Raw genomic sequence first — 24,208 nt, forward strand, 5'->3', positions numbered from 1 at the left:
TTTGAAGCTAAAGAAAGCACAATTTTTATAGTAGGCATTTTAGCAATTATAGAAAATGTTTCATTGTAATCTAAACCTTCAATTTGGGAAAATCCCCTAGCTACTAGTCTAGCTTTAAACATACTAATTTCATTATTTGCATTGATTTTGGTTTTATATAACCACTTGCATGAAACTAAATTCTTACCATGAGACAAAGAGGCTAAATCCCAAGTTTCATTAGAGATTAAAGTATCATATTCCTCTTGCATATATTTTTTCCAATGAGGTTGAATCTTAGCTTGTTCAAAAGTTTGAGGCTCATTAGAGTTCATGAGAGAAGTCATCAAACCATAATTACAATAATTAATTCTCATAGGTTTAAGTCCACCAAATCTAGTATGATACTCATCACTTTCATTAAGTAAACCTTGAGCTCACTTAGGTCTTCTCTTAGTAGTAATAGATTCATCACTAGAAGAAGATTCATGATCTATAAATGCATCATTAGTATCAACATTATCATCATTACTAGAATAAGAAGAAATAGGAGGAATAAAAGAAGATACTTGAGGAGTAGGGTTTAGAGAAGTAGGGTTTAGAGAAGGAGGTTGGTCCTCCAATACTAAAATCTTACTTCCACTAAATTCATCATCTTGAACCTTGGAACAATCATGTACTTTATTTTTTACAATACAAATATCTCTTGCAATTTGAACTTTGTTAGTAAGAGGATTATAGACTCTATAACCTTTAGTATTTTCATCATACCCAAAAAATATAAATGGAGAAGATTTATCATCTAATTTATTCCTTTTTTGTTTGGGTGTGTGAACATAAGTAATAGATCCAAATATACTTAAGTGTTGTAAATTAGGCTTTCTACCTGACCAAGCTTCTTCAGGAGTTATATCCCTCAAAGCCTTAGTAGGAGTTCTATTAAGAATATAAGTGGCACAAGATATAGCTTCAGCCCAAAACTTGTAATCCATATTTTTTGCATGTAACATATATCTAGCCATTTCCATAATAGTTCTATGCTTCCTTTCTGTTAGAGTAAATAATTAATTAATTAATAATTATTTATTCTATTATTTAAGCTTACTTAGGTTAATGCATGTAGTTAATTATTGTAATGATGAGTTGTTGAGAACACGGGAGTTTGTTCCCTTCTAGCATGTTCCACTTTTTTGTGGAAGTGTGCTTAGTTGTCAACCTTATCTTCTACCACCTTCTAGCTTATTCTACAAGCTTCCTTGAGGCCTTTATATTCACACTCTCTCTCAATGTAAATTCATTCACATAGCAATTACATTTTCCTATTATGAAATATTTTCTCTTGCATTGTTTGCTTCAAGCTCTTGCTCTTTTGGTTTCTCTTTGGCAAGCTATTTGCATCTAGGTGATCTTGGCAATTGTGGAGTCAGATTTTATCACCTCCTACATGGTATCAAAGCCTCCCTATTGCTTCTTGTTCGAATGATTTTTGAAATTGTGATTCGAAGACACAAACCCTAGTTTGTTGTGCATTTTTCTTCACTTTAGGGATAGAGAAAATTTTCAGAGTATTTTGGGCCCAAATCGACACTGCCATTAGATTTGGAAGGCTAGTTATAGTCAATGAACATTCATATAAAATTTTTCAATTTTGGCTTCTAGGCATTAGGAAATTTTTTTTTACCCTCCTATAGGCTACCATACGGACTATACAGATGAAAAAAATATTAAAAATATTAAAAAGTGGCACCACTACACCAATGCTTGCACACCACTATGGGGTCACCTACGCACCACCCACACTTTGCTAAGGCTTGACCATGCTGCCCATGCAATGCTCAGCCCCAGCCGCTACCCGTGCGCTACCCTCCCTTTGCCTCTGCCAATGGCATAGTTGCTGCATCGCTGGGTTCTCCTCTCAGGTGCCACCATCATCAGTGCTCCACTATCTATCACCACTCTAGTGGTGACATCACTTTCCAGTTGTCCTATGTTAGCAAACTAGCTACTAATGTCAGCTTTTTCCAATGACATGTCATATTTCTAGCTGTTGATGTCATCACTTTCAAACCTTGTGCTGACATCACTTTCTAGCTGGGTGATGTCATCTTTCTAGCTATTGACATTAGCAATCCAATTACCAAAAAAAATTTCAGCTATGGTCGTACATGTGTCACATTTAATCTAGTGATTGTATTTTTTCAGCAAGGTGGTTTTTTGGAGTAGTAGTCAATTTTTTGGCCATAACTTGAGCATACAGAGGTATTTTTCCAATATGAAAGAAGCACCAGAAAGCTAACTCAGAGATAGAGAGATAGTTTCATTAGATTCTAAGTTTGTTTGAGCTCCCATTTTTAGCTTGAAATTAGAGGCTTTTGTTTCCTCCTTCTCTGCATCCAAAATCTAAGTTCTTTTTTAGTTTTTCTTGCTTTCCATAGTTTTTTTTTGTGGTATTTCAGGGATATCATTATCTATTATGGGGGGTATTTTCTTTTCTATTATTTAATTCAAAATAAGACCCTTCTACTTCCATCTTCTTCTCTCTCTCAATGGTAGATCCATATGTGACCTATCTCACACCACACAACTATCACACCTGAAATACACAAATGACTAGGCTTCTCATATCAAGGGGCTTATGGTCATGTCTAGATGAGAATCAACTTATTCCCACACAAGCTTCTAAGGTTCTTTAGCATAGGAACAAAATGGATGAGGCCATGGGATCGATTGCACTGAACATTTTAGACAGTCTACTATTTCACTTGGATGGTTTGACCACTCCACAAGCTTATTGGCTCAAATTTTAGACTTTGTTTTACCAAGTGAATGAGTTCTACACACTTTAGCTAGATGCAGAGTTGACTTATTTTTCACCAACCATTTTTCCCACCATTGAAGACTTCTTGATTAAGTTCAAATCTCTACGTGTAGTTTTACAAGGATGTGGGAAAAACAAAATAGATGATGAATGTATTTTTTTGATACTCTCAAAGTTGTGGGGATAGTATCATATTTTTTCTTCTACTTTCTACTCCACTATGGATGCCCTTGGTGATAGACATAGGATGCCTACATTTGAGACATTTTATGATCGTTTGACATGGGAACAGGAAAAGATCCAATAGGTAGATGCCTTTGGCTCTTCCAACCAAGCATTGGTTGCTCAAAATTCTGAGGGGAAATCAAAGAAGAAAGGAAAATTGAAGAAAGACACATCAAAATCTAATCCTAAGCCTCCCACTACTCCTCCAGCAAACCCTTCAAAGGGTAAAGATTCTTCGAAGCCTGTTGAGTCTACCTCCAAGACCAAGAAGAAATCTAGTGAGACTTGCAATTTTTGTGGCAAGGATGGACATCCCATTTCTAGGTGTTGGAAATGTTTAGGGGCTTTAGAGGAAGCCATGAAGGAGCATAATATTTCAGCCCCTCAGTCTTCATTCCCCCCCTGCTGGAAAAGGTCATGCTCTTTCTACTCAAGCTATGACTTCAAGGCCTACATGGATTCTTGATTCTGGCACCTCTCACAACATGAAAAACACTCCTAAGTTGCTTACTTCACTTGCTCCTTGTGCTACCACATAGGTTTTTGTTGGGAACTCTTCACAACTTTTAGTTTTGGGTTCTAGTTCTATTGAACTAGTTGGGGGCTCTCTTTAGGATGTGATTTGTGTCCCTGACATTTCGATGAGACTATTGTCTATCTTTTAGATTTTCCACTCTAGCTTTGGTAAGATAGTTGAGTTCTCACCACATGATGTGGTTATCTAGGACTTACATGATTTTGAGATGATTTTGGCTACTGGGACTGTTGACTTTGCATCTCATCTCTATAGATTTGATAGATTTGAGTCTTCTAATGACACGAGTTTTTGTTCAGTTGCACATGTAGATTCAATAAGAAAACTTTGGCATGGACATTTTGGGCATGTCAATTACAAATATCTTTAGCAGATGAGCACACAAGTAATTGTTCTTGGGCTTCCCTAGATTTTTTGTCCAGATGGTGTTTGTCAGGGTTGTGCACTTGGAAAGTAACATAGGGATTCTTTTCCACATGGACGAGTCACTTGTGCTTTGGCACCTTTGGAGTTGATTCATAGTGACCTCATGTCATTTCCCACTCCTTTTTTGAGTGCTAGATATGTGGTTACAGTCATTGATGACTTCTCCAGATGTACATGGGTGTACTTTCTCAAGTACAAGTCTAATGTCTTTGATTCATTTCAAGTTTTTAAGGCATTTGTAAAGAAGTAGTCTAGCCTTTCTATTTGGTGGATACACACGAACAATGGGGGGAGTATGTGAACCAAGCCTTCAGAGATTTTTTTTTTGAGAATGGTCTTTAGCATTAATTTTTAGTGCTATACACTCCTCAATAGAATGGTGTGGCCAAGAGGAAGAACAGAACACTGCGGGAGATGGCTAATTGTATGATTCAGTCTAGGTCCGTGAATTTGTGTTTTTGGGTAGAGGTAGTCAATTGTGCCAACTATATTTAGAATCAGATGCCTCATAAGGCACTTCAACATATGACTCTTGAAGAGGCTTGGTCTCATGTCAAGCCTAATATATCATCATTTTGAGTTTTTGGGAGTGCAGCATGGGCATTTGTACCCAATGCTCAAAGGAAAGCAATGAAACAGAAGAGCTGACCACTCATTTTTGTTGGCTACTACAAGGATGTTAAGACTTATAGGTTGTTTGATCCTAATTCCAGAGAGGTCTTATTTCAATGGGATGTCTAGTTTGATGAGAACCCTCCTGCAGTTCATTCCTCGTGTCTAGCACCTACTTCATCTCCCACTACTTCCTCCTCTTTTCTAGGTTGTTCCATGGATGATGATTATGGTGATCTCTATTTACCTCCACCATAGGATCCTCCCTAGATTCCTAAATAGGCTCGAGCTACAGTTGAGGTTGCAGGATCTCTAGCTGGTGACCCTTCCACTTCTTGTCGCATCCATTCTCAAACTGTGGGTTCCAATCTTCTTAGTCATGCTATCTTGATGATCCTCAAATATTTGCAGAAGTGATAGGACATTCTGAATGAGACAGTGCAATGGAGGAGGAATATTCTTCTTTGATGAAGAATCACATATGAGATCTTTTTCCTCTTCCTAAGGGGAGAAAGCTAGTGTGATGCAAATGGATCTATCATACTAAGTATGCTACTAATGGTTTAATTGAAAAGCATAAAGCTCATCTTGTTACGAAGGGTTTTTCACAGGTTGAGGGTATCGACTACACTGAGAAATTTTCCCCTGTTACCAAGATGAATTCTATATGCCTTGTCTTATCCCCTATAGCTTCATAGGGATGGCCTATTTATTAGATGGATGTGAAGAGTGCCTTCTTGCATGGTGATATCACTGAGGAGATTTATATGGAGCAGCCTCTAGGATTTGTGTAGGATCCCTCCTTGGTTTGTAGACTTTGACGCTCATTGTATGGTCTCAAGAAAGTTGCTTGGGCTTTGTATGAGAAGATGGACTCTTTTATGCTTTCTATAGGCTTCACTTGCTACCATTATGATCCCACAGTGTACATTCAACATCTTGGAGATGAGATTTTGATTCTTTTTCTATATGTTGATGATCTTATCTTCACAGGTAGCTCATCATATATGCTTTAGGATGTTAAGTGTGGATGATGGACAAGTTTGAGATGACTGATCTTGATTTGCTACACTATTTTCTTGGTCTTCAGATTGTTCAATCCTCTACTAGGATTTTTGTGTATTAGTAGAAGTATGCTCTTGACATGCTTTGCCGCTTTGACATGCTTGATTGCAAGCTTGCTCCCACACCTTTTTATTTGGGTGTCACTTTGTCTACCTCCTACTCTTCACCTTCTATGGATGCTACTTTGTATCAACAGTTGGTTGGTAGCTTGTTGTACCTAACACACACTTGTCTTAATCTCTCCTTTGTAGTTGGCCTTGTCTCTCAGTTTTCTCAAGACCCTCATGAGAATCACTAGCAAGCTACTAGGAATATTTTGTGCTACATTTAGGGTACACTCATGTATGGCATTTATTACACCATGGGTACTCCACTCATTGTTGGCTACACTGACTCAGATTGGGTCGGTGATGTCGATGATTGGAAGTCTACTTCTGGCTTCATTTTTTGTCTTAGCTCTAGTCCTATCACATGGTTGTGCAAGAAGTAGCATGCTCAAGAACTTTCATCTACAGAGGCTGAGTACCAGGCTGCAGTACTTACTAGTGAAGAGGCTTTATGGCTTCGGCAGTTGATGACTGAGTTTGGTTTTCCTCCCAGTCATCCCATTATTTTGTGGTGTGATAATCAGAGTGCCATCCACATTTCTTGCAACCTGGTGGAGTATCAGCATACCAAGCACATTGAGTTGCATATGCATTTCATCTATTAGCTAATCCAAGATGGTGTTATTGCATTGGAGTACATTCCACCGACACAGAGGTTGTTGACATCTTCATTAAACCTTTTGCATCACCATGCTATCTTTAGTTACAGTCTATGCTTGTGGTTACAAAAGCTATCCTTTGGGGGGACTGGTTGAGGCCTTCCTTCCTTCACTTCATGTTTTTTTTAGCATGCTTTTTACCTCTTTTTGGGGGAGGGTTTTTCTCATGAGGTTTTCCCTCTTTCTCCATTTTTAGAGGTTTCATTTCTTTGCATTGTACATGGGTAACTAACATGGCCTTATTGTCGGGACCCATTCTGCATTTTATCTTAGTTTTGTGAGCTTAAGGCATTCCCCTAAGTTGCACTTAAGGGGAGGTGTTAGAGTAAATAATTAATTATTTATTCTACTACCTAAGCTTACTTAGGTTAATGCATGTAGTTAATTATTGTAGTGAGAGTTGTTGACAACACGGGAGTTTTTTCCCTTCTAGCATGTTCCACTTTTTTGTGGAAGTTTTCTTAGTTGTCAATCTTATCTTCTACCACCTTCTAGCTTGTTCTACAAGCTTCCTTGAGGCCTTTATATTCAGTCTCTCTCTCATTGTAAATTCATTCACATAGAAATTTCATTTTCCTATTGTGAAATATTTTCTCTTGCATTGTTTGCTTCAAGCTCTTGCTCCTTTGGTTCATCTTCAGTAAGCTATTTGCATGCAAGTGATTTTAGCACATTGCGGAGTCAAATTTTATCAACTCCTACACTTTCTGCCACACCATTTTGTTGTGGTGTATAAGGAATAGTAAGCTAATGTTTAATACCAAATGATATTAAGTAAGAATGAAAAGCATTATTAACATATTCAATACCATTATTAGTTTGAAGAATCTTTATCTTAGAATTAGATTGCCTTTCCACTAACATATGAAATTTAGAAAATGTATCGAGTACTTGATCTTTATTATGTAAGAAATATATCCAAATTCTTCTAGTAAAATCATCAATGAGAGTATAAGCATACTTTGTTCCTTGAATGGAGATATTATCCATAGGTCCTAAAAGATCACTATGAATCAATTGTAACTTATGAGATGCCCTCCATGATGAACCATGGGGAAAGGGATCCCTATTCATTTTTCCACTCATGCACCAAGTGCATGTAACCTTAGATGGAACAATATAAGGTAATCCTTCAACCATATCAGATTTTAGCATCAATGATATATAATCAGAGTTCAAATGACTAAGCCTTTCATGCCACACATTAAAATCAATATTTTCTTGCAAAGAGTACCTTGAAGAGGTAAACTCATAAAGCTTGAATAAGTTATCATGACCCAACTTAGCATTAGCAACAACAACATTAGTGCTAGGATCAATAATAGAACACATGTTCTAATGAAATTCAACTTTATAATCTTGACATAATTTAGCAATTGAAAGAAGATTAGTTTTCAAATTAGGAACATAAAGAACATCATGTAACTTTCCATTTGGAACATTAACATCACCAAATCCTTCAACTTTACAACTATGATTATCATCTAATTGAATTGGAGTATCTGAAGGATCAAGTTGCAAAGAATCAAACACTTCTTTATGAGATGTAACATGTTGAGAGGCACCACTATCAACAATACATTCTAATCATTTAGAAACATTGTAACTAATAGTAAAAGCATGACGAGATTGAATACCATGAGATTTTTGATTGTGTTATTTTTGGTTATTGATAGGTTGCTTATCATTTTGCTTTTTAAAACAATTGTTAGTCAAATGAACATCTTTCCCGCAATAAGTACAATGAGGTTTCTTATTAGGACTATTATATTGATTAGGATGGTTATTATTACGATTTGTATTTTGATTATTATTATTGTTAAAAGAAAGTCTAGAATTAAATAGGTTGCTATTATTGTGACAATTATTAAGTTATGATTATTATTGAAATTATGAGTATTAAAATTTTAATTTTGATTATTATTTGGGAGCATGATTAGACAATCTAATATTTTGATTTTTATTTTTGGACACAAATGCATGTTCATTAGATCTAAGAGTACCAAATTGCAACAACTTAGCTTCCTCTTGACGTAACAAATTTTGAAAAATACTATAAGTTAATTGAGTAGACAAAGTAGGAATAACAAGTTGAGAATGAACATTAGTGATAAAATTTTTAAATTGTCTAGGAAGACATTTCTTTAAAATAATGGTAATTAATCTAATATCAGTGAGAGTAATGCCTAATCCAATTGGTTGACTTTTAATATAATCAAATTTAAGTAAAATTTCATCCATAGATTTGAAATTAATATACCTTAAGTCTTCCAAATTGTCTTGCAATTGAATCTTGTGTGATTCAGATGGTCTGTCATACATTTGCTTTAAAATATCCCAAGCTTCGTGGGCAGTAGTGCAATGACAAATTAGAACATATAAATTCAGGTTAAGAGATATACCAATGAGGCCAATGGCTTCTTCATTTTTAGTTTTCTATGCATCTTTTTCATCTTCTATAGCTAAGGTACTGGGAACTATAGAAAGGTCAGTAGCAACATCTAAATTATGCTTAAATCAAAAAATAAACGAAAGATGTGTTTTCCAAGCATGATAGGTTGAATTATTTCACTTAATTTCTAGAATTAAAGTAGACATAGTAAGAGAGAGAAAAATTCCCCTTGATTGAGTTTATAAAAAAATATGAACTAAAAACTATATATATATATATATATGAATCTTTAAAAAAAATTATTTATAACTTAAAAAACCTACAACTTTATGAAAAAGGCTGATAAGACAAATCAAATAAACCTTTTTAATTAATTTTTACTTTAAAAAGGAACTTGTTTTCTTATATATTAATATTTATTAAAAATCTTTTAAGAAATACAAATTTAAAAGTTACCAAAAAAAGAGTACTTCTATAAGTCTTTTCTTAAGAAGAAAAAAATGAGTTTTGTTGTTCTAAGGAAACTGGCGTGAATAGACTTATATATGAAAGTATATAAATTAGTAAAAGACTTATTTTTAAAAAACTTCAAACTAGAGCAACCTGTCGTCTCATAAATGTTAAAGAGAGAATAAAGTATGATGTATTATAGTTGGAGTTTTAAAAAAAGGTGAAATGAGTAAATGATATACTATTGTTGGAATAATCATGAAGGAATATAATGAATTAATGAAACCTACAAAAGAACATTAGTCAAAGTTTAAAAAAGAATAAAATGATTACAAGACTGCAAGGATTGAAGTAATAATGAGTACCTAGACTCTGCACACCAAGAGAAATTTTATGATTTTTTTTTGCCTATTTTAGTGTAAAAAAATAACAAGAACAATGTTTAGCCAAAAAAAAAAGCCTAAGATTGTGAATTTGAATTGGGAGCATGATATGATTAAAAAAAATACACATTATATGCTAATGATATAGGCCAACAAACTGGGTGGCTTTGATAGAGACACTCAAGCCATGAGTAGAGCCAAGGTTCTCTTACTAAGTAGACTAGAGACTTTAAAAATAAAATAAAATAATTGTTACTATAGAATGATTGAAACACAAAGGCAATAAGTTTATTTTTAATATAACTATACAATGATTGGAATAAAAATGCATAGACTAGAGATGACAAATTTATAATTCCATATTTATATTATAGTAAAAATTGAAATGAGCTTATTGAGTTCTAGTCACTAAGTTGCTTGCACAAGATTATTAAACTAAATGTTCAAAATAAGAGATCAGAATTAATTATATGTTCTCACTAAAATAATAGAATGAATCAGATTATTATGAAAAAGAAAAGAAATAAGTATGACTTTTTTAAAAATCTAAAACAAATACAATAAATGAAATTTTGCAAGGAAAAATATGAACAAATTAACATTGATAATGAAATTTCCTATAGGAGCAAAGTTAGATCAAATAGAGAAAATGGGTTTAATAACACCTACAATAAAAAATTAGATTAATGAGGCATGTAACAAAATAGAGTTAAGTTTCTCTTGTTTTGGTGGAAAGCCTTCCAAAACAAGAGAAGAAAAAAAATAGATTTTTTGCAAGTAAATAATCCTTTGGCGGCAAGCCTTCCAAAGGGAGTCAGATGAAAGAAGAAAAAATAACTGCACACATAAGATGTTAGAATGGGCTAAAAAATACAAAAAATTCAAGTTTCTCAAAAAAAAAGTCTCCAAATAAGGTGAGCTCAAATGAACAATAACCTTCAACACAAGAACTCAAAACAAGGATTAGTACCTTAGCTCTTATACTATGTAAGAAATCGAGTAAAACAAAAACTAATAAAACAATCTAAGAGAGCTTAATGTGAAGAATATTATCATAAACCAAATGAGTTTCCCAATGGATCAGTAAGAATGGAGACAAGATATTTTGAAAGGGGAAAGTAAAGAAAACCCCTTGTGTAATATTTAGAATATGGAAAAGAAGCCTAAGTAAGGAGAGAGGAGAAAGAAGGATTGTGGAGCAAATTAACTCATTACAATAACATCAAGAAGATGTAAAGAAGTAGTATGGAAGAATGAGAGAGGCATCTCTTTTATAGAGATGAGAAAGGAGTTGCATGTGTAACTCCCATTTCTATGAATGCCCCCATTCATAATAAGTGTGTACAAAGTGTCAAAATCCTCTTAAGGAGGATAAACTAATTTCTTTTATAAAAGGAATTACAAAAAAAAGTTATCGTCACATGCGGACTAGAGGACAAGTAAATGACATGTCCTTCACATGTGTACTAAAGGATAAAACACAGAAGGGATACCTTGGTTTATCCCATTTAATAAATAAATACAACCAAGGAAAAATTGCTACTTCTAACAAAACACCTACCCAAGCCCTCCTTTTATAGTGATTTTCCACTTGGAAACCGTTTTTGATTTTACAAAACTATGGGCCAAAACCATGGGCAAAACAACCATGCCACATATTACCCACTTGTAATTTGTAACTCCAAAAATACCATTTTCATCCATAAATTTTTCCTCTAGTTTAGACCCCCATAAAAGTCATATAATGAGTTGTTTACACTCTAAAAATAGTCTTTCTACATTGTTGTAGACACTAGACACATTTTAAACAACTCGTACACCTTTTTCCAACTCATAAACATGTTGAAAACTACCACAAACAAATCCTGGAATTTTTTTTTAAAATTTAAGAGTTTTCTGGAAAAATCTTGCAAGGTTGAGACACAATTCTCAATATTTTCCTAGTTGTCGAACACCTTGCAAGAGTCAGGGGATCCATAGTGTCATGGACTTAATTGCTAGGGGCCAAGAGGCCCATAGACTCTGAACATTATATGAACTTCTCTATGCTCACAGCCTTAGTTAATGCATTAGCAACATTCATCAAAGTCTCCACGTTTTCCAGCTTCACCTTGCCTTCCTCGACCATATCTCACACAAAATGATATTGTACATCAACGTGCTTGGTCCTGGCATGAAATGTCATGTTCTTCGCTAGGCAGATTGCACTTTGATTGTCACTATAAATTGTTATTGCACCCTATTTGAACTCTATATCTGAACACAGTCTCTTAAGCCAAATGGCTTCCATGTAGGCATGAGTAGTTTCTGTAAACTCTGCCTCTATAGTGGACAAAGTGACCATAGCTTGCTGCATGCTCATCCAACTAATTGCACCACCGAATAATGTAAAAACATGTGCACTGGTGGATCTTCTTCTATCAACATCCCCAGCCTAGTCTAAATCAATATAGCCTTAAATATCCAAGGAATGCTAAAGTACTCTAAGGTACCCCACAAGTATCTGAAAACTCTTTTTATTGCATCCCAATGTGTTCTTCCTAGATTAGACATATAATGGGAAAGTACTCCCACTACTTGGGCAATGTCTAGTCTTGTACAGACCATGAAATACATCAAAATTCCAGCAACACTCTAATACAGTACTCGACTCATCTCTTCCATCTCCAATGGGGATGAAGGACACTGTGAGCTAAAAAGCTTTGTTCGCATAGTAATAGGAACACGCAATGGTCTAGAATCCTGCATATTGAATCTTCTTAGAATATTACCAACATACTTACTTTGGCCTAGCCAAAGCTTTATCTTTTGTCTATCTCTTATAATCTCCATTCCTAGAATATACCTTGCTACACCAAGATCTTTCATTTCAAACTTTGCTAAGAGTTGAGATTTTAATTTTGCAATTAAATGTTTTCCTTTGCCAATAAAAAAGATTTCATCAACATATAACGCAATAACTAGGAAATAATCACCATCAGACTTGTAGTATATACAGTGATCAAATTTGGATCGCACAAATCCCAAACTCAGTACATGTATGTATCAAACTTCTGGTACGACATCCTAGGAATTTGTTTTAAACCATACAAGAATTTCTTCAATTTAAAGACCAAATGAATTTTACCTAAGTTCACCACAAAGTGCTCTAGCTATGTCATATAAATTTATTCCTCCAAATCTCCATGAAGGAAAGCTATCTTCACATCCATTTGCTCAACTTCTAGATCATAAGCTATTGCAATAGAAAGTAAAAATTGAATGGATATCATTTTTGCTACAAGAGAAAAAATTTCACCATAATCAATTCCTACAACTTGGGAGTAACATTTTGCAACCAATCATGCTTTATACTTCTCAATGCTTCCATCTGAACCCATCTTCCTTTTGAACACCCATTTACAACCAACGGGCTTCCATCCTTTAGGCAATTGGACAAGATCCCATGTATCATTCCTCTTTAGAGATGTCATCTCTTCTTCCATGGCTATCTTCTATGACTCTGAATCATTCATACCAAGAGCCTCTTTTACAAATTTTGATTAATCAGTATTATCATTCAAAGAAAATATACACCTCCAATCATTAGGAGAATATCCATACCTTTTTGGTGCATTCCTCTATCTACTAGACCTTCAAACAAGATCTAGTTCAGGTTTAGGTTTAGGTTCATGATCAAGTTCTCCCTCTTCCTCTGATGATATAGAACTCATAGAGCTCTTTTCAAGAACTTGTCTTTCTAAGGGCCTTGGTTCAGCTTTCTCAGGTGTAGTAGGAAGTTGAATCACATCTTTCTTTTCTTTTATTTGTTCTAGCTACACTGTAATAGAAGAAGGCTCAGTTTCTCTAAAAGTAACACTTCTATAATAGAATACCTTTTGTACAATAGCATCCCAAAGCTTGTATCCTTTCACACTATAACTATATCCAATGAAGATACATTTGATAGCTTTGTTGTCCATTTTTTTCTGCTTCTCCTTTGGCACATGAGCATATTGTAGGATTTGAGAAAATAAGCCAATCAAATCCACAAAGCCTTCGAATCGCTGCATGCAAAAACCTGTCACAGAAGAAAAAGACAAGAAGAGGCAAGGGTTTTGCTAAAAAATGAAGATAGAAGAAAAGTTTCTCTCAAATGAAAAATGCATAAGAGATAATGAAGAAAGTACAATGCTCATCCTTATAAAGGTGAGATAGAAACCCTAAACTAAAAAGCTAGGTTGCACAATATAATTAATAAAATATTAATTATATGCACCTACAAGATAGCTTAAGAAAACTAGAGTAATAGGAAAATTAATTAATTAAATCAAAGTGATTTAATTAATAAGTGCAAACAAATAATTACTCTAACACATATGCCTCACAACCAAAAACTCTCAGATGTCTAAGTGAAGGCTTGTGGCCCAACCATGCTTCCACTCATGTCTTATCAACAAGAACTAATATAGAAGACCTATTTATTAGATAGTAGGCAGTGGCTATAGCTTCAACTCAAAACTATTTTTCTAGTCCAACTCCACTCAGCATACTCCTAGCCTTCTCTATCAAGGTCGTGCTCATTCTTTTTGCAACTCCATTGTGTTGTGGAGAATACAGATTTGTCTTTTCTCTTTTAATACCACAATCTTTAAAAAATGTGTCAAAATCATTGCAGCAATATTCACTACCATTATTAGTTCTCAAACACTTTATCTTCTTTCCAGTCTGCAAATCAACCATTGCTTTAAATTCTTTGAAATGACTGAAAACTTTAGCTTTATTTCTAAGAAAATAAACCCATGTTCTTCTACTAAAATCATCAATGAAAGAAACATAATAAACTGGTCTATCAATAGAAGGAATATCAATTGGACCAAATACATCCAAATGGATTAGATCCAAAATACATGAGGACTTATGAGAACTTCAGTAAAACTAAATGCAGTTTTATTTACCATAGATACAATACTCACAAAAATCAAAATCAATATTGTTGTCATTCAACCCATCAACAAGGTTTTTATTATTTAAGGTTTGTAGACCTTTCTCACCTATGTGGCCAAGTCTTCGGTGCCATAACATAGTCTTCTCTACATGTAATTTTGATTTAGTAAACAGAGCAACCTTGGGTACCCAAAAACCACAAACATTTATTGAAAGAGAAACCCTCTCCTTCTCCAAAAAAGTAGTCCTCTTCACAATCTTAGTAGAAGTACTATTGCACTCAATCGTGCATGCATCAAGCTAGTACAATGTACACAATCTACTTCCTCTTACTATTACCATAGCACCTCTCACCATTATCACACCTGCTTTAGAAAATTATACATGCAAACCCACATCTATTAGTTTACTAACAGATAAAAAATTTCTCACTAGTCTTGGGATATGCAAGACACCATCAAATCTTCTAATTCTACCATCAAAAAATTCCACACGAATACTTTCATGACCAACAATATCAAGAACTAAGTTATCACCCAAATACACCTGACCACTATCAAACTTTTCATATTTACTAAACCAATTTCTATTAGGAGTCATGTAAAAAGGTGCACCTGAGTCTATCAACTATGCATTATCATCTACATTAGTGGCCAAGGCTGCGACAAAAGCATATCCATCTTCCTTCTCAGACTCAGAATTAGAATCTTGCTTCTTCTTCTGCTTCTTTTTCTTTTCCTCTTTGCAGTCCTTTTAGAAGTGTCCAGGCTTGCTACAATTCCAACAGATCACCTTGGACTTACCATGAGATTTTGATCTCCCCTTATTCTTGGACTTAGAATGGTCATGTTGCTTCTTATTCTTGCCTCTTTCCTTTGGTCTTCCTTGAACACTCAAAGCCTCCTTGGCATTCAAAGAGACCTTCCTTCTCATCTCTTCAGAAAATAGAGAATCAACAATGTCTTCCATCTTCAAGACAATTGAAGTGCTCCCTATGGCCATGACAAGGTTGTCCCATGAGTCTGGCACTTTTCTTCTTCATCCATCCACACCCCAACTGAGGTCACCTGAGTCACCAACATATTAAAACTTTCAAGATGCTCATAAATCTATCCACCTTTTGTGCAGAATCACTTCCTACACTAATCTTTGAGGGGACGATTATGTAAATTCAACTAACTATTGCAGAGATCTCAAGAAATGCATAACAACATAATTTAACATAACAATGAACACATAACACAATAATTACCATAGGAAAACCCTTTAGGGAGAAAAACTCCACTTTCCAAAACCTGCACAATATATTCTCAAGTTTAGAAGATTACAATACACTTGCAATGCAAGTTCTTATAGGAACGCATCACCACAACTCAAACTTAGACTTAGACTCAGAGAGACTCCTTTTAATACCAGTCTTACAAATTGAACTCGATGATTCAAACACCTCCCCAAGCCCTCCTTTTATAGTGATTTGCCACTTGGAAACCATTTGTGGTTTTACAAAATCATGGGCCAAAACCATGGGCAAAACAACCATGCCACATGTTATCCACTTGTAATTTGTAACTCCAAGAATATCATTTTCTTCCATAATTTTTTAGTTTAGACCCCCATAACAATCATATAATGAGTTGTTTACACTCTAAAAATAGCCCTTCTACGTTGTTCTAAAGAATAGACACATTTTTAACAACTCATACACCTTTTTCCAATTCATAAACATGTGGAAAACTATCACAAACAAATTCTAGAATTTTCTTTAAAAATTCTCTAGAGTTTTTCGGAAAAAGCTTGTAAGGTTGAGACACAATTCTCAGCATTTAGAACAAGCACATCATTGAATTCTATATCTTATACCTCAACTTTCAAACTAGTGTATTCTTCTCTAGAGGAGAAGACACATTATTCTATAATTCTTCTACAACAACTAAACCTTCAACACCATTGATTTGTAAATTCAAAGTGTTCTCTATAGAAACTCTTCCTACATTGTCAAATGGTACATTGTCCTCTAAAGGGGAGGTGTGCACTAAAACATCATATATTTTCTTCACATCTCTTGCAACTTCAATAATCACCTCTTTGATCTGTTTGACTAGACTTTGATAACCATCTAGATCCTCAACTATGATAATGTTTACTCTTTTTTTCAAAAAAAATCTAATGCCTAGTAATTGAGCATCCATGCCGTTTTCTTCATGAGATAAAGAATCACACAATTTTCTTAAGGCATATCTCTTGAGATTAGATTCCTTGAGCAATGCGTGCCTTTTTTCTTTTACTTAGGACTTCTAACAACTCCTTTGTAAATCTATCTTGAATATAATCTAAGCCCAAATTATAAGTCATTATATGGCAAATGATAGTTTTCTTTATTGTTACTTGTTTGTTGGAGGAACATCTTAATACAGACCAACAATCATCTCCAATCCATTATACTCGTTGTATTTACCAAACCCGTATTACACAATGTGAAAATGTCATGCATATACTTGAATTATGTAATTTGAATTCATTATGTAATATAAGCACAATTTGAAATGTGGTGTTTTACATAATGTACATTCATATTATATAATTCTATCATATTTTGTTCAAACCTTCATTATATAATCTACACTTCCTCTTGAACATTAAAGATCCACAGTCTCTCTCTATTTTCTTTTTCTATATTTCTTCATATTTTTCTCTTCTATCTGATATATATGTACTTCAAAAAGTTAAACATAATTACTGAGAAACAAAATATAGCAGACACCGACATTGGGCATCTGGAAGGTGTGAACGCTTTATGATCGATGCCAACTCATTTGCTTTTTAATTACAGCCCGTAATTAACGTCAAAAGAAATGAAACAAAGCATGGCTTTCGGTTCCATTTCATATACATTGAACCTTTTCTACTTTGCAGGACCCCCAAATCATTAATGGCCGATCAAAGTTTCAGATCCCATCTTTCCATCAGAGAATAACAAAAGTGTATCTCCACTTCCCACATGTTTGAAGCTGCAAACCCCAACAATCATTTAATTGTGGTCCATTCTTACAAGGGCCCAAGAAATTCACACAAGAATAATGTGTCTTTCACTGCATTCTTATGTACATCTGTAAAACTCTATAATCTATAAGTCCTAATGGACGTTTTGATGAAACATGAAAAATATTTCCGACTTCTTTTTGTGAATTCGTAACAAGTTCATTTATTAATAGAAAATGACTATTCATCAAAAAAACAATATTAACTTTGCTTCACTACTATATTTTTTGAATTAAACATTTGGAAAACTATGAATTCTATTAAATAAATTATAAAAGAAATTCTAACATAATAAAAAATACAAGATTGTAAAGTTTCTGCTATGACAGTAAAGATAGAAATAAAATAGATATAGAAACAGTGTTGACTTAAGGCTGAGATAGTAAAGTAGTCAATGAATTTTTGTGTAAAATTTTAATAGATAATTTTGTTTGCTTAGGCCATTTAATTAGTTTGATATATGTCTTGTCGAATTGAAATCTTATCTTGATTCATGACTGGTTCAAAGTAAGTGTTTGGTTAGCTACAAAGATCTTATCTTGATTCATGACTGGTTCAAAGTAAGTGTTTGGTTAGCTACAAAGATCTTATCTTGATTCATGACTGGTTCAAAGTAAGTGTTTGGTTAGCTACAAAGATCTTATCTTGATTCATGACTGGTTCAAAGTAAGTGTTTGGTTAGCTACAAAGTGAGTTATAAGGTATTTTGAAAGAAAAATAAAAATTAAGATTGGAGTATTTGAAAAATGAAGATTTTAAATTTGTTGATTTTTTAATAATGGATTCAATAAGTTACAACTTAGGTACTCAGAAATCAACTTAAATATTGTATTTTTTATTATTTTCATGAAGTTAAGAGAAGCAATGTATTTTTGTATTGTTATCAACTGAAGTACAACAAAATACATTCAGTTTAAACAATGTTCAAATTAATATGATGTAGAGTCTTAAAAATTGTTAACAATCACAACATGATTCTACATATAAACTGTGATAACCAAAATAATGTTAAAAATTTCCAATAAAATGTTTCATACTCACAGAATACATTTTAACAATACAGGGTCATTTCATTTCTAAATATATTCTTTACAAATAATTAAACTCACACACACATATATATATATACACCAAACTAGAAGCAATTTAAAATTTGAAAACACATTAGTACTACACATTTCTTAATTGACAAATTATCAACAAACTTATTTATTATAAACAAATCGCGGTTCTAATTACAACAGATAACAATTACCCATCTAATGATTTTGTATGTCAATGATAATCTCCGTACGCATAGATAGGCATCTCTATATTTTTTGAAGTTAGATCTATGAAATCTATGAAGTTTAAAAAGTACATGTAATAATAATAATAAATATATAGTGCTCTTCAGTTTGAACACGTTTGATCTATACTTGTTTGTACACCTTTATCTGATCTCCACAATCTTCCTTTCTGGGAATATGATAACACCCACTTCAACTTACCTCATTATCCACTACTACTCTCTCTCTTCAATATAAATTCCATCCTTTCCATTCCCACTTTGATAAAACACCATTGGTGCTTCCAAGTTTGCTAGGCAGTATGAACAGCAGGGAGCACATTTCTTCTTCTTCTTCTTCTTATTCCCTTGCTATTCATACTGTCTGGCAAGCTTCAAAGTTCCTTCAGCAAAATGGATGGACTGATATTTCTCCTCTCATTTGGTCTACTATTTTGCATCAAGGAGGGAGTGGCTGCTGTTAACAGAGGTGATATGCTCTCACAATTCAATGTCATTGTATATCGATAATGCTAAACGTTTGTGAATATTTGATTAGATAGATATCAACATGTTGGCGTAGAGACTATATTTCTGATGAGATCCCTCTCCACTACCAATACGTACTTTTGCTGTGATGACAAACTCTACACAACATTTCTTTTAAAAGCCATTGTATTGGGAAAAGAAGATCAAGAATGTATCTGATGTTTGTTTGTGTTTGTGATCATAATCTTAATAGAAATAAAATAATAATTATTTTTTGTTCTCAAAAATTATAATGCCCAGATGATAGATCATGAAGTAAGTTTGTAATTTGTAAGGAGTCAAAATAGAGCATTGAGTTTGGTAGTTTCTCATCTGATGGTTCTAAATTCATAGCTGAAAAAAATTATTTCTAAATATCTATTGAATGTTATAGATTTGGCCATTAAGGCCTTGCAGCTAGAGGCTGAACACAATCAAATTAATGGAGTCTGATATTTTTTTTCTTTGAAATTGCAGGATATATTGAAAATTTTGTTAACGGATTCAAATGACTTGAGAATGAAATAGATCAATGATTTCAAAATATGCATTTTATTCGTTCTAGAATGACTTAATCTTTCTATGGATGAGACCTTAAAAATCAATATATTTTGTAGAAGTAAAATTAGTACGTTTGGTATCAACTTTCATTATAGTGCTAAATTTAGTGTGATGAATTTTTTTCAGTATAATTATATATCTACAAATAGTATATTTCTGTGTGTCAACTTATGCTTGTATGACAATACTTTGTATTGTCTACTTCACCTTATATAGTATGTTGATGCATTTGACCATTTTTCATCTCAATTTGTACAAAACCCAATACATCGATCAGTTTATTCGTTCATATTTGAAAATTCTATATATTCTTCTTTGGTTTGGTCTGATCATTTTCCCTACCGAGTTCCGTTTTATGTTGATGCGATTAAAATTGAAATTTAAACATTTAGTTCAATTCTCTAAAAAAAGGTGGGGAATAGGATTTAGAGCTTGATACTTTGAAGGTATTAAATATGGAAATAGTTTATATGCAAATGAAATGTAATAATAAGGGAAAACTGTTAAAAGGGGTAAAAAATCATAATTTGTGGTAAAATCATATGGATCTTCTATGTGTTTGTGAATGTTGTCTATGATTATCTTTTTAAAGCCAATTTTTAATGTGGGTTGACTTACATGAACTTAACAAAAATAGAGGTGTAAAAGATGGTTTCACACTATATATAAGATGTGTTATTGAAATACTTAAATTTATTATATTATTACATGATAAAAATTAAATAATATAATACTACATACTGATTTACATATGGAAAAGTCTTTTGAAATAAAAATTTCACAACCCAAGTCAAATTAAATACATTATTTAGTAACCAGTAGTTGCATTTTACTTGCAATATCTGATTATTTCTAAGACTTACACAAACTAGAGATTTGAAGTGGTTGTAGAAGCATAACTTTTTCTATAAAAATCTAGTATGAGTCATCTATTTCAAGCATGCAATAAATAGGAGGACCAATATATGAAACCATCAAGCAGTGATTAGCAAATCATGAGTTCAAACCACCCAATTACTAATTTCTTTTATCATCCTGCAAACTAAAATAGCACATTTTATACAACTATCATAAAATCATCATAATCCACCCACCAAATTTGGTACTACATCTGGGCTCCATCGTCTTCATTCACAAATACTTTATGACTATTAGGATTGAGGAATAATAAGAGGGGGAGGGAGGTGAATCAATATTCTAGCTCTTTTATTAGCTTCAAACCAATTACACAAATACCACATAAAGTATATAAAAGGTAAACCAAAACACAACACATGAGAAATCAAAGAACTTATAACACTTTTTTTTTGAGGTAAACCTACTTGAGGGGAAGAAAACCAAGTGGGGATGACATGGACAAATAATCTAACTACTCCAATAATAAGTGACATGTTAAAATCAGAAGTACAAAATATAGGAATGCACTTGCACTCAAGAACTCATGTAGAGCCCACTTCTCAATTACAGAATAGGTCTAGCCCTTATTCAGGTTTACTAGTCAAATTACATCACTAGTACATTTGAGCCCTTAATCTGATGGACGACTGTCACAATTTTGAGATCTACATGTCGACCAATTGACACAACCTCCCGTCACACTTTTGTTGTCAGTAAATCCAATATTGATGATAGGCATCATTATTTAGATAGTAAACATTGCCAAAACCTTGAGGTAAAAAGGCCCTATGAGCTGGTCAAAAATTTTAGTTACTATTGTAATTATGACACCATTGTGACAATAATACTATACAACCAACAAATGTCTATCGGAGAGTTCTGACAATGCTTGTCAGTCATTCTTAGGGTGGTGTCGTAATTGTGACACCATTGTAATAGTAATACTATACAATCGATAGATGTCTATCAGAGAGTTCTGACAATAAGCCATTGGTGGTTCCTAGGCAGATGTTGTAATTGCAACAACTTCTTGTATTTTTTAAAAAAATATTTAAAAACATCCTCAAGGATATGTGAATCATGAGATGTAATAATAATCATTGTATCTTATAATCATATACATAAGGATATGTGCATCAAAATTATCTCATTACTGATTAGAGAAAAATATATATAATTCATGGCCCCCCCAAATATTATAGAATACATGACTTAGTCAAATTTTCACATAAATGACCTCATTCTTTTCCTTTTGTCAACAATGACAAAGGTGCAAAAACTTAAATTTTACAAGTACACATCATCCCATTCTCACATTAAATGTCAAATGCCTTTTTAAATTGTATCTTAACCAACTCTAATGACAACTCCCATGACTTCATCAAATGATTCATATTAATGATCTTCCCATTAAGATATATTATAAACTCCTCTATAGGATCTAAAGTTCTCATATTTGGGAAACCAAGTATGACTTTTGGATTATTCACAATATGTTGTATCATCTCTACTTTAGGGGATACATATGACTATAATTATAGTAGATTAATAACCCTCTTTCCTTGTTGGATTGGACTATAAGTACTTTCTATTGTATGTGATCATTTTCACTTTAACATTGTATTCTTTTGCAAAGCTTGTGATGAGATCAAACATTTTAACTAAGGCATCAAGTTCCTTTTGTGTATCATCTCCACTTATCTCCAAATCCTTAGTAACATCATAAATATTTGACACTTTTTTCAATAATTTACTCATCTCCTTTAGTGTGGCCTTACCTAATCCAAAATTTTATAAAGCATCTTCTTGTCTTTCGAAATTATCACCATCTACTTTCAATAGTCCTTTTTTCTAATAATTTATCTCAAACAACTTAATTTCATAAATCTCCAAGTCAATAATTTGACTAGAAATGGCCTTTATCAATGTATTGATTTGATTATTTATGGTTTCATCCATGTCACACTCAACATGTAGAACTAGATTTTCTATAATATATCTAGCTTCTTTCACTAGTCTATCCTTCTTCTTCCTTTATCTTAACCTATCACTTTCTACCTTCGACTTCAACTTCTTAGAGAACTTGATTAATTCCTTACGATCCATCTTGGTAATATCAATAGTGGTTTGAATGTCTTCTTCTCCTTCTTCCTCTTTTTCATCTAGACTAACCTAAACTGTAGATTTTCTCTTCTTCTTTTCACTTATTTCTCATAGGCTTGAGTGCATCTTTATTATGGGAGCTTTATGATTGCATCAATGTTAGAAATGTGCTCACCGAGAAGTTCTAGATATGTAGATTCACAAAAGTAAAAGGGATTTCCTGAATAAGGTGGAGAAATAACATAAAAAAACAACACAAGAAGTGAGTGATGTGAATGAATAAATGGCACCTCTACTAATAGGTACAATACAAATACCTCACAAGGAGTGTTGAAATCATCACCCATCTTTAAAGCTACCAACTTCATTGCAAATATTTAACATGACCAAGTTGGGTTTAGGAGAACATCGTTTATCTTATGATTGTAATGCTTTAAAGTCAAAAATATATTGTAGAAAGAAGAGAATTATGAGTGGTGAAAAAGCTAACTTATAGTTTACTAGGAAATGATGTTTGAGGGAAAGTGTGTGCTAAGGATTGAGCCAATCATAAGATTTGATATGCATTGAGCCATATAAAATCTTGGTGATCACTGTCATGTTAGCATGGTCATGTAGTAGAATAACAACTGAAGTTGGTAGGAAAAATATGTCAATGGAGAAAGAGGAAGATTCATTAACTTGAATGTATGTGACAGGTGGAGTCCATGTTGTTCTTGATCTTGGAGAATGTCTATTGTTTCTTCTTCCATTGTTGGGTCCCATGTTGATGTAACACATGTTGTTGTGCTTCTCTATTTCCATTATCCTTCTCCTCCAGAAAAACATCCACAACCCTTATTATCTTTGTAGTATATACCACTCATTTTTAATCTTGCATTCTAATTGATCTTGTATTGTATATTGTAATAACATCAAAACTATTAGGATTTTAAAATTTTTAGGGAAGACACTTATTACTATTTCTCTACAAAATATTCATATTCATATGGATATGCATGACAAAATATAACCAAAAAGGTTACAGACCTGCAAAGTGACATCATTTTTCCATCTTTTGGTGCATGTCCTTTATGTCTTTGGCTTCTCTCCCTCACATCCAAAATAATATTTTGCCACCCTGAATCAAGAATGCACATGTAGTTGCATTCCATATGCATGGACAATAGGTGGAGTTGAAAAAATGGACCATGTTCAATTTTTTTAAATAGTTATGCCTATAACTTTTTTAATTTA

The 24,208-nt window shown here is 33.3% G+C and overlaps 1 pseudogene; it reads right to left on the reverse strand.

Moving 5' to 3' along the window:
* LOC149576502 (plant cysteine oxidase 5-like) overlaps positions 1-23,800 on the reverse strand; it is a 99,426-nt pseudogene extending 75,626 nt beyond the window's left edge.
* Positions 23,801-24,208: the final 408 nt, after the last annotated feature.

The sequence above is a fragment of the Cupressus sempervirens genome, chromosome 1, assembly GCF_028749045.1.
Source record: "Cupressus sempervirens isolate cs-2001-9-10 chromosome 1, ASM2874904v1, whole genome shotgun sequence".
In the NCBI taxonomy this organism is placed as follows: Eukaryota; Viridiplantae; Streptophyta; class Pinopsida; order Cupressales; family Cupressaceae; genus Cupressus; species Cupressus sempervirens.